This window comes from Mesoplodon densirostris, chromosome 2, assembly GCF_025265405.1.
Source record: "Mesoplodon densirostris isolate mMesDen1 chromosome 2, mMesDen1 primary haplotype, whole genome shotgun sequence".
Classification (NCBI taxonomy): Eukaryota; Metazoa; Chordata; class Mammalia; order Artiodactyla; family Ziphiidae; genus Mesoplodon; species Mesoplodon densirostris.
The window spans coordinates 188,186,774-188,198,954 of record NC_082662.1 but is presented as its reverse complement, the minus strand read 5'-3'; positions in this window follow the sequence as shown (position 1 = coordinate 188,198,954).

Below are 12,181 nucleotides of genomic sequence, written 5' to 3'. Positions count from 1 at the left end.
GAAGTGTTGAGAAACACCGGTTCTGACTCTTTCACTTTCTTTCACTTCTAACTTGCCTCATTACACTGTGAAGGTAAGAGAGATTTGTTAGAACTTAACAGTTGAGGGAAGCCTTTGGGGTCCATTTCTACTCTCTCCACTGTTTTTGAATGACCAACAGTATGAAAGAGTTGAAAAGGCATATGGCCAACTATGCCAAGATAAAATAACTCTCTTTAGATTTTTCTTTCACTTACTTTTCTTTGCCTCATTTTTCCTTTTCAAGGCTAATTTTCTTCTTTCTGGCTTGATGATCATATTACTTTTCTAGGGCTGCCATAACAAATTATTATAAACCGGAAGGCTTAAACACAGCTATGGAGGCTGGAAGTCCACAGTCAAGGTGCCTGCAGGGTTAGTTTCCTCTGAAGCCTGCCCTTGGCTTGCAGATGGCTGCCCTCTTGCAGCCTCTTTACAGGGCCTTTTCCATGTGTGCTTACATCCTTGGTATCTCTTTGTATATCCTAATCTCCTCTTCTTATAAGGACATCAGTGAGATTGGATTAGGGCTCACCCTAAGGGCTTCATTTTAACCTAATAACCTCTTTAAAGGCTGTCTCCAAATACAGACACATTTTGAGATATTGGGGGAGAAAACAGTAGGGCTTCAATAAATGGATTTGAGGGGGGGATACAATTCAGTCCATAATGCTGATGATTAAGTAATATTCTAATTTTTGAAGAGTTATACATTTCTTCATTTATAATTTTCATGCTTCAATTAAGAATAAAGAACTATCTATCTTTGGCCATTATCTTTGACTTATAAGTAGGCATATAACAATATGTAAAAATGGAAATTCTTCTGTTTGTTCCAATTCATTAATATAGGATTAAAATGTACTGTTTATCTACCACATTCTTTTTATAGCTAGTTCATCCTTGTCAAAAGTAAAGGGAAGTAACAAAAAGAGAAATGCTTTTTAAAAATATGCCTAATTTGGGGCTTCCCTGGTGGCTCAGTGGTTGAAAGTCTGCCTGCCGATGCAGGGAACATGGGTTCGTGCCCCAGTCTGGGAAGATCCCACATGCCACAGACCGTCTGGGCCCATGAGCCATGGCCGCTGAGCCTGCACATCTGGAGCCTGTGCTCCACAATGGGAGAGGCCACAACAGTGAGAGGCCTGCGTACCGCAAAAAAAAAAAAAAAAAAAAAAAAAAATATATATATATATATATATATATATGCCTAATTTGGATGTTGAATTTTATCAAAAGTTGTTTTTGCATCTATTGAGATGATCATATGGTTTTTAGTCTTCAATTTGTTAATGTGGTGTGTCATTCTGATTGAAGATATTGAAAAATCCTTGCATCCCTGGGATAAATTCCTCTTAATCATGGTGTATGATCCTTTTAATGTTTTGCTGGAGTTGGTTTGCTACTATTTTGTTGAGGATTTTTGCCTCTATGTTTATCAGTGATATTGGCCTGTAATTTTCTTTTTTGTGGTGTCTTTGTCTGGTTTTTGTTTCAGAGTGATGGTGGCCTCGTAGAATGAGTTCAAAAGTGTTCCTTCCTCTACAATTTTTTTTGGAATAGTTTCAGAAGGATAGGTGTTAACTCTTCTCTAAATGTTTGGTAGAACTCACCTGTGAAGCCACCTGGTCCTGGACTTTTTTGTGTTGGGAGTTTTTAAATTACTGATTCAATAGCAGGAATGGTAACTGGTCTGTTCATATTTCCTATTTCTTCCTGGTTCCAGTCTTGGGAGATTGTGACTTTCTGAGATTTGTCTATTTCTTCCAGGTTGTCCATTTTATTGGCATGTATTTGCTTGTAGTTGTCTCTTATGATCCTTTGTATTTCTGTGGTGCCCATTGTAACTTTTCCTTTTTCATTTCTGATTCTATTGATTTGGGCCCTCTCTCTTTTTTTTTCCTGATAAGTCTGGCTAAAGGTTTATCAATTTTGTTTACCTTTTCAAAGAACCAGCTTTTAATTTTATTGATCTTTTCTATTTTTTTGTCTGTATTTCATTTATTTCTGCTCTAAACTTTATAATATTTTTCCTTGTACTAACTTTGGATTTTGATTGTTATTCTTTCCCTAGTTGCTTTAGCTGTAAGTTTAGGTTGTTTATTTGAGATTTTTCTTGTTTCCTGAGGTAAGATTGTACTGCTATAAACTTCCATCTTAGAACAGCTTTTGCCATGTCCCATAGGTTTTGGTTTATCGTGTTTTCATTGTCATTTGTCTCTAGGTATTTTTTGATTTCCTCTTTGATTTCTTCAGTGACCCATTGGTTGTTTAGTAGCATACTGTTCAGTCTCCATGTGTTTGCATATTTTGCAGGGTTTTTTTCTTGTAGTTGATTTCTAGTCTTAGCATTTTGGTTGGAAAAGATTTCAATTTTTGATTTCAATTTTCTTAAATTTACTGAGGCTTGTCTTGTGGCCTAGCATGTGATCAATCCTGGAGAATGTGCCATGTGCCTTTGAAAAGAATGTGTATTCTGTGGCTTTTGGGTGGAATGATCTATAAATATCAGTTAAGTCCATTTGGTCTAATGTGTTATTTAAGTACTACATATCCTTATTGATTTTCTGTCTGGGTGATCTGTCCATTGATGTAAGTGGGGTGTTAAAGTCTCCCACTATTATTGTGTTACTGTTCATTTCTCCTTTCATAGCTGTTAATATTTGCCTATGTATTGAGGTGCTCCTATGTTGGGTATGTATATATTTACAATTGTTATATCTTCATCTTGGATTGATCCCTTGATCATTATGTAGTGTCCATAGCTCTCCACCTCTCCTGAATGCAAGCCTGCCTGCCTTCAAAGCCAGACATTCTGGGGCTCGTCTTCCCAGTGTAGGATTCCCAGCTGAGGAGGCTGATGTGGGACTCAGACCCCTCACTCCTTTGGAGGAAGCTCTGCAATTTTGATTATCCTGCTATTTGTGGGTAGCCTACCTGAGAGTGTGGGTTTTGACTATACAGCATCTCTGTCCCTCCTACCCATCTTGTTGTGGTTCCTTCTTTATATCTTTAGTTGTAGGAGATCTTTTCTGCTGGTCTTCAGGTTGTTCTCATCAATAGTTGCTGTGTAAAATAGTTGTAATATTGGTGTGCCTGTAGGAGAAAGTGAGCTCAGGGTCTTCCTGCTCCACCATCATGGCTACCTCTTGTTTTGTTCATCTTTGAATCTCCAGTTCTTAGCACAATATCTGTCTTACAGTAGATACTTAGTAGCTTCGTGTTGAATGAAACTGAATAGAATATCACTAGTCAAGATGGAAGAAACTTGGAAAGGTCTTATACCTCTGTTAATTCTCACTTGAGTCCGATAAATTAACTATCCCTTCATTTGGAGATGGCTGTCCACTAAATATTCACACCAGGCATGCAAAACTGAAAATAGAAGGAATGGTGTTGAGCTTAGTAGCAGTAAGACTAAAAGTCTGAAACTAACTCTGAAGTTATGATGGAAGTGGGATGGAAAGAAGCAAGCAGTCAGGAACTAGTTTCTAAAACTCAAAGCCCAGGAAGAGGTTAATCCTGTAGTCACTTGTGCATGAATTATGGATAAAGGTTCTCAAATTACAGTACAGGAAGGTATTATTATGTTTATTATTATATTAAGGTATGTTCTTTGGAAATGAATGTAAATGTGAAACTTTTTATTAAGCATAATTTCTTTACATATTTTTGTCCATTAATAAAGTGTTAACAGTAGAGATTATTGTGTATTTTAAGATTTAAAATGAACAATATATACAAGCAACTGACATTTCATTTGTTCCAATAATTGCTCTAGACATTTCTTTAATGATTTTGAAAATGTTAGCATAATGGGAAAAATTTAGAAGTTGTTTAAAGCTTATTTGTGCTTAAATTATTTGATAGAATCATGACCATACTTGACCTTTGGCACATTGTAAAGTCAGTCATGTTTTCATATTTTGATATCGTGAATACTTTAAATGACATGGTCTGCAATATTAGAATTTCAACATAATTCGTTGCATCTTATTTTGTGATTTGTCTTGGTGCCCTTGATTGTGGGATGAATCTTTTTTGTAACCCTTCTCCTCCTGTCACATTTTAAATGTCACCAGGCCAGTATTTATATAATTGTATATATAGATTGTATAATTATATATATCATTGTATATAATTTATATAATTCTCCCTTCCCACCCTTTCCATCCATTATACCTCCCTCCACATGAGAGGACATTATGCCTCCCTGGACAGTAAAACAATCTCCTTTCAGTATAATCGACTCCTTTCAGAAATTTCTGTGTTCTGTGTTTTGTGCAATATTCTCTACCTCACCGTTTCTCCTCATAGGTAAGATTTCAGATGTTATGTTTAATTTCAATTAATTATGTTGTACTTAGCAGCAAATGCAAGACATTTGGTGATTTTTTTTTCATTAAATGAGCAAAGTGAATAATTCTGCTGTTTAGAACGAATGTGAGGGAAGTATTATTATAGGTACTGGTTTTAAAGTCAGACTTGTATGTTCCAGATATGTTTGAATGATTCAGAAAATGTGCATTTTGAACAACCTCATTGTGGGTTGGGGAGTGCTAAAAGCCTTGGAGGTCTGGGCATTCATGAAATTGTCAACAAAAGAATGGGCTGGAGTGTGAGGGGAGGAGGAGGAGACCCTTCAGACAGCATCAAATCAGTGTATTTAACTTAACTTCAGTGAATCAATATGTAGAATGTGAGAGTTGGGGTATTTACCAGAGATCCAGGAGCCACCAGTTAACTCAGTTTGCTTCCTTGTTTTGGGTGGAAGAAGAAGGAAGAAAATGATCAAGGAGTGGATTTTAAACTCAGAGCAGAAGAATTTATGTTGAAAAGTAAATAGTACCGAGCAAGAAAAAGTCAGATGACGTGTCCTCTCACAGGTTACAAAGGGCGATTATGCTGATATAGGAGACACAACAGTTCATGGGGGAAAATGGCTACATCTGTGTAAGGCTGTTTACGTTATCCTGCCAGTTTCTTGCTAAACAGAGTTTCACCATCCACAAGCCTCTGCAGGTCACCAGTTATAGAGTCCTGTGTGTGTGTGTGTCTTGGAGGATCCTGGGGCAGCCAGACCCCCATCTCTGTGTCCTGAGACTGGGCAGCCCTTTGGGGCAGGTGGAGAGCATCGCTTGAACTCTTGGAGGTAGTCGGTGCACGTGCTTGGGAAGGTGGTCTGGACAGAACAGAGGAGTCTGGAGACGTGAGGGGGGCAGCAGAAGAGCCTAACCTCCTAGTGTGCTTGAGGAGACTGAAAATTCTGGGAAGTGCTGAGCACGGCGGGAGCTGAGTTACTGTCACTGCTAGTGAGGGTGGCAGAGTCACCTGTGGGATCCAGGTCGGGGTAAGGGGACAGTGCGGCTGGGTGAGGCAGCTGCTGGCCTAGGGACCTTTAGAGGACGCAAAAGCACATGCCACCACCCTCCTCCAGCAGCGGCCCCGCAGGAGGCGCTGCAGCCTGGGTGGGGCTCCAGCACCACCACTCCTGACAAGGACGAGACACCTGTAAAGTCAGCACAGCCTAGGGAGACCCACCCCCCTCTACCCCCAATAGGTCACCTTCCAGGGAGGGGGGGTGCCCTTTATTATCTTGTCGTAAAAAGGAAAGTGGAGATGACTAATCAATAACTTTCATCAAGATAAGAAAAAGCAACTTTGTCCCAAGAACATTATGGGGATTGGAGTTTCAGAGGGTCTAGAGGGGGCTTTGAGTTAATGAGTCTTTTACTAATATGGTCTACTACTAATAGAAGAATATGGCCTGCAAAAGAGGGTTACACTCAGAAATTTAGTGGGAAACATACATTTGTTCTCTATGTTTGTGACTCTATTTCTGCTTTGCAAATAGGTTCATCTATTTTTTTCTAGATTCCACATGTATGCGTTAATATGTTATATTTGTTTTTCTCTGACTTACTTTACTCTGTATAACAGTGTCTAGGCCCATCCACGTCTCAACAAATGACCCAATTTTGTTCCTTTTTATGGCTAATATACCATTGTCTATACGTATCACATCTTCTTTATCCATTCATCTGTCAATGGACATTTAGGTTGCTTCCATGTCCATGTATGGACACCAAGGGGAGAAGGGGGGATGGGATGAATTGGGAAATTGGGATTGACACATACACACTACTATGTATAAAATAGATAACTAATGAGAACCTACTGTATAGCACAGGGAACTCTACTCAGTGCTCTGTGGTGACCTAAATGGGAAGAAAATCCAAAAAAGAGGGGATATATGCATACCTATAGCTGATTCACTTCACTGTACCACAGAAACTAACACAACATTGTAAAGCAGCTATATCCCAATTAAAAAAAAAAAAGTTTAGTGGGAAACAGAAGTTACAACACACAGTTGGATTAAACACAGTTGGTCAGAAAGTTTATATTTATGACCAGTGCCCCATTTCTTTAATTACTTCTTCAAATAGTTAATGGTCACAAATACCTGTTTTTTTTGTTGTTGTTGTTGTTTTGTTTTTTAAATAAAGAGAGCCATTTCTGGAGAGAAATGATACTTACTGGATTATAAATCTTACTCCACAGCTGAAGACAGAGACTTGCTAATTCCTCCACACACCCTGACTGGCATCTGATAACAGTAAAGAGAAATTGTTATAGTCTTAAGGAGAAAACAAACTGACTTTAAGAACTGAATTTTGGATATCTAATTTGTAACAGTGATGAAAAATACCACAGCAACCCAATAATCTGTTTTTATTTTGTCTGTGTAATTGATTAAATAATGTGAAGTCTGTTTGCTTAGTCTCTTGTCAACAATGGCTTTCATGCAAGGTGACTATTTTTGATCAAATTTACTCCTGAACACTACTGGGATCTACCTTGAATGCTGAGCTAAGAATTGATCTACCATCTTGAAGCATTTCCCACCTAGCTTCATTATTTCTAGTTTTAATTTCTGGGTCAGAGAACACAGAAAGAAATATCCTCTGAGAAGAGGTCCAATCATCCTCTTTAAAACAAACTGAGAATATTTATTACACAGGTTTTAAGATTAACTAACTATTCATGGCAACAGCGTGTTTATTTTTATAGCCCTTCTGAGTCTTTTACAATTGTCTCATCTCTGGACTAGTAACCCTTGAGGGCAGATGTTAGATCTACTGAAATGCATTCAGAAGGTCAAAACAATATTCATGTAAATTACTGGAACTCCATTAAATCTAAATAAATGTAATTTTATCACATGGACGTATTTGGCTAGTTTCTTCAAGAGAGAGGTGCTGGAATTAATTTGTATTTCATTTCAAATGATTTAAAGTGGCTTCTACCAATTTGGATTACAATATCATATTTTACTTTCTAATTGAAAACAATATTTTCTTTATTCTTTTTTTCCCACGACAAGGCCTCCCATTCTACCAAAGTAATAATGTTCTACCAAATGCTAAATAAGCCGACATAATTGGAATCTCCTCTAATCAGTGATTCTGGTCATTAGATGTTTCAGATACTTAATAACTGTTAAATTGATCATCCTTGCTCCTCTTCAAGTTTGGAATATTTAAGTCCTATTACTGCAGATTCAATAATTGAACTACATTAGTACTTAGCAGTGCAGGGATATTGAATTGAAATCCATGTACTGTTTAGATCACCAGGCAAGAGGACCTTTTGGCTTCTCTTCTGTCTATCAGAGAATTAAATACCAATTCATTCGAAAAACAGCAAAGACTTTTAGAAAAAAATTGAGCTTGAGTTCACGTGGGGATACCTATATTCCAGATCTCAGAGATTTAATAATTTTGGGAATCTCATAAAAACAACCTTAAGAGTTAGGCTTAACTGACCTTTTTCATATGACAAAGTATTTTCAAATTAAACCTCCTCTTGGTGGTTAGTATTTAGTTATTTAGCTTTTTGCACAATTAAACACCCCAAACTTATTCAAATGGAGAGCAATTTTTTTGTTTGTTTTCTGGAAACAAAATAAGGTTTCTGAATAATCTCTGGGGAAACTCACCTAGAAGGTATCTGTGGATACCTGTCCCCGGCAGTAAAAGGCTTTTGGATGTTGACTGTGTCACTGAATGAGTTGACCTATGACATCTCCAAATCCATGACATGAAGGGCTGAGTCACAACAGGGTTCAGGAGAACCTATGCTTTGGGGACTTTTACCGACACATATACTTGTTTCCATCTGGTGTTTACCTTATTTCAGCCTGAATAAACTTCAGTTTCGGAGCCTCGAGCTGCAAACCGTGAACACCTCCAGGAGGTGCTTCTTAGAGCTGGGAGAGGTGGATTCGGGAGCAGTTTTCAAGGATACTTTGTCACCCAACCCCATGGCTCGTTCTTAAAGCAGCTGTCCTCAGGCAGGTACTGCCAAATATATTTGATGGATGTCATTCCCAGGTTTCTGGGCCCACATAAAGCAAAGCCTGGGCACCAAAATTACAGAAGAATGGGCTTAAATGGGAGACTTGCATTTTTGACATGCTGTTCAATGCAATGCATAGCAGTAAAAGTTGCACTTTTGCTGGAAGCCGTTTGAAATGTGAAAGGTCATATTCACTCCAGAATTAAGGAAAGTTTCACGATTTGAGTCATACCCCTGTCGAGCATAAAATCAGGTAAAGTTGACTAGCTAATCATCATCAAAAGGACGATTTAAACCGAGAAAGATTTAAACTCAGTCCTTCTTGCTGTTGATGACTGTAGATGATTGTGATTCCTTAACACAAGAAGTTTAAGGAGTAATGCTAAAAGGCTGGGTAAAAAAAAGTGCTCTCTGTAAAGAAAACTTGTTTTTTTCATTCTTATCATCAGTTGTTTGGGGGACTGAGAGACCTGCGACCTTTGATTTATTTTCTGACAGTTTTATTGAGGACATACAGGTGGTCTATACAGTTCATGTCAGTCTTACAGATGAAGTGATTTCTCCAGTCAGATGGGGCTGCCATCACAGGGTCAATTCTGAGACATAAAAACGACATGAAGAAGTAACCTTTCTTTGCACGAAATCTGCTTATTTTACAAATACATCATCAGATGGATGGAAAGGGGGTTGGAGGAGCAGTTACCCATGGCATCGGTTTGGCAGACCAATGAGTAGGAGGTGGGAGCCTGTTTTTCAGGCTAAGTTCATGTCACCTGGATGGGGCAGAGCAGAAACTTAAACCTATGTTTGTCTCCAAAGTCTCTTCAAGTGAAGATAAAAGTTCCTCTTTCAAAGAGCTGTCATAAGGTTTAAGTGAGCCGGGATGCATGTAGAGTAGCTAAATATAGTCCTGGCCCTTAGCCAGAGCTCCCCAAGGATCCCTCGCTGTCCTTGTAATAATGGAAGCGTTCATTATTACATCGACTCCTTCTAGCTCTGCCTCCAGCTATGATACCAGTTACTCTTCAATAACTGCAGCTAATACTGATTGATAATGATAGTAATTGTGCTACCCAGGGCCAAACTCTGGGACCACACCTTCCTCTGTCTGAGATGAAGGCCTGCTAAACTGTGATCATTTAAGGAAGTGAAATAGGGCAGGTCTGACGGCTGGTTTAAGTTACAGTCGTTTGTCATTTCCTGCTGCCCTTTGCACTCACTGTGCCTACAGGAGCCGTGTGAGAGGCCCCTTGAAGGAGCCTTCCTGTCCCTCCTTGTAAACACACACCAGATGTGCCTTTTGCATTGGCTGCCCAGCCAGTGTTCGCCCAGGGCAGGAAGCGGGACGGCTGTGTCTCCTTTACACCCCAGCCCCCAAGCCTGTAGATGGCTGTGCTGGAAGAACAGGGGACCTTCAGCTGCCCAGACCAGGGCTTGGAGTGAATGGATTCTCACCATATTTCCCGCTCTGAGAGAAATCAGCATGCATTTGTCATCTTTTATTAATATTAAGCTAATTATCCTTACTCTGAAGATGAATACTGCATGGCCCACTGGTTCCCAGAGCAACAGTTTTGCAAGCAAAGGAATTAGAAGCAGATGAGTCCTGCATCCTGCTGTGTTCTTTGGTTTGCCTCGTTGGTGTGGACAGGTGTGTCTCAGTCACCAACCACCATGTAACAAATCAACCTAAACCTTAGTGACGTCAAACAATGATTTATGATTTCTCTTTGATTCTGTGGCTTGATGGGGTTGTTCCTCTGCTGGTTTCACAGGGGTCACCATGTGGCTGCATCCAGCAGGGAAGGTGGCTGGGAGCCTGGCAGAGCTGAGCCTCTCTCCAGTTGGTACATTCACTCCAGACTTCACAGCATGGAAGTCTCAGGACAACCATCTAAGGAAAGGAAAAAAACCTGCAAGTCTCTTGCACCTAGCATCATTTCCATGACATGTTGTTGGTCAAAGAAAGTCACAAAGCCAGCCCTGAATCAGGGGATGGCAAACAGACCCACTTCCTGAGAGGAGCAGTGGCAACATCACAATACAAACAAGCATGAGAGGAATTCTTTCCACCATCTCTGAAACCAAGCTAACACAAATTGCAAAAATACACATGATGTGAATGTTGCATCATTTGCAAGTATTTTCTCCCATTCTGTAGGTTGTCTTTTTGTTTTGTTTAAGGTTTCCTTTGATGTGCAAAAGCTTTTAAGTTTAATTAGGTCCCATTTGTTTATTTTTGGTTTTATTTCCATTGCTCTAGGAGATGGATCCAAAAAAATATTGCTGTGATTTACGTCAGAGGTCTTTAATCCATTTTGAGTTTATTTTTGTGTATGGTGTTAGAGAGTGTTCTAATTTCATTCTTTTGCATGTAGCTGTCCAGTTTTCCCAGCACCACTTATTGAAGAGACTGTCTTTTCTCCAGTGTGTATTCTTGCCTCCTTTGTCACAGATTAATTGACCATAGGTGTGTGGGGTTATTTCTGGGCTTTCTATCCTGTTCCATTGATCTATATGTTTGTTTTAGTGCCAGCAGCATACTGTTTTGATTACTGTATCTTTGTAGGGTAGTCTGAAGCCAGGGAGTATGATTCCTCCAGCTCTGTTCTTCTTTCTCAAGATTGTTTTGGCTATTTGGGGTCTTTTGTGTTTCCATAAAAATTCAAAAAAATTTGGTTCCAGTTCTGGGATTAATTTCCAAAATATACATAGAGCTCATACACCTTAATATAAAAAAACCCAAACAACCCAATCAAAAATGGGCAAAAGACCTAAATAGACATTTCTCCAAAGAAGACATACAGATGGCCAACAGGCACATGAAAAGATGCTCAAAATCACTAATTATTAGAGAAATGCAAGTCAAAATTACAATGAGGTATCATCTCACACCAGTCAGAATGGCCATCATTAAAATATCTACAAGTAATAAATGCTGGAGAGGGTGTGGAGAAAAGGGAACCCTCATACACTGTTGGTGGGAATGTAAATTGATACAGCCACTGTGGAGAACAGTATGGGGGTTCCTTCAAAAACTAAAAATAGAGTTACAATATGATCCTGCAATCCCACTCCTGGATATATATATCAGGAGTAAACTCTAATTCTAAAAGATACATGCACCCCAATGTTCATAGCAGCACTATTTACAATAGCCAAGGCATGGAAGCAACCTAAATGTCTGTCAACAGATGAATGGATAAAGAAGATGTAGTATATATATACAATGGAATATTACTCAGCCATAATAAAAGAAGGAAATAATGCCATTTGCAGCAACGTGGATGGGCCTAGAGACTATCATTCTAAGTGAAGTAAGTCAGAAAGAGAAAGACAAATATATGATATCACTTTATTTGTATCTAAAAAAATGATACAAGTAAACTTATTTACAAGACAGAAATAGACCCACAAATATAGAAATATAGAAAACAAACTTATGGTCACCAAAGGGGATAGTGGGAGGGGTGGTAAATTAGGAGTTTGGGAGCAGCACATACACACTGATATATATAAAATATATATAAAATAGGTAAATAACAAGGACTTACTGTATAGCGTAGGGAACTATGTTCAATATCTTGTAATAATCTATAATGGAAAAGAATCTGAAAAAGAATATATATATATATATATATATATATATATATATATATATATACTGTAATACATATTATATATATATCTGAATCACTGTGCTGTCACCTGAAACTAACACAACATTGTAAATTAACTATACTACTATAAAAAAAAGTTAATTAAAAAAAGAAGAAAGTCGCCCCAACATTGGTGATGCAAT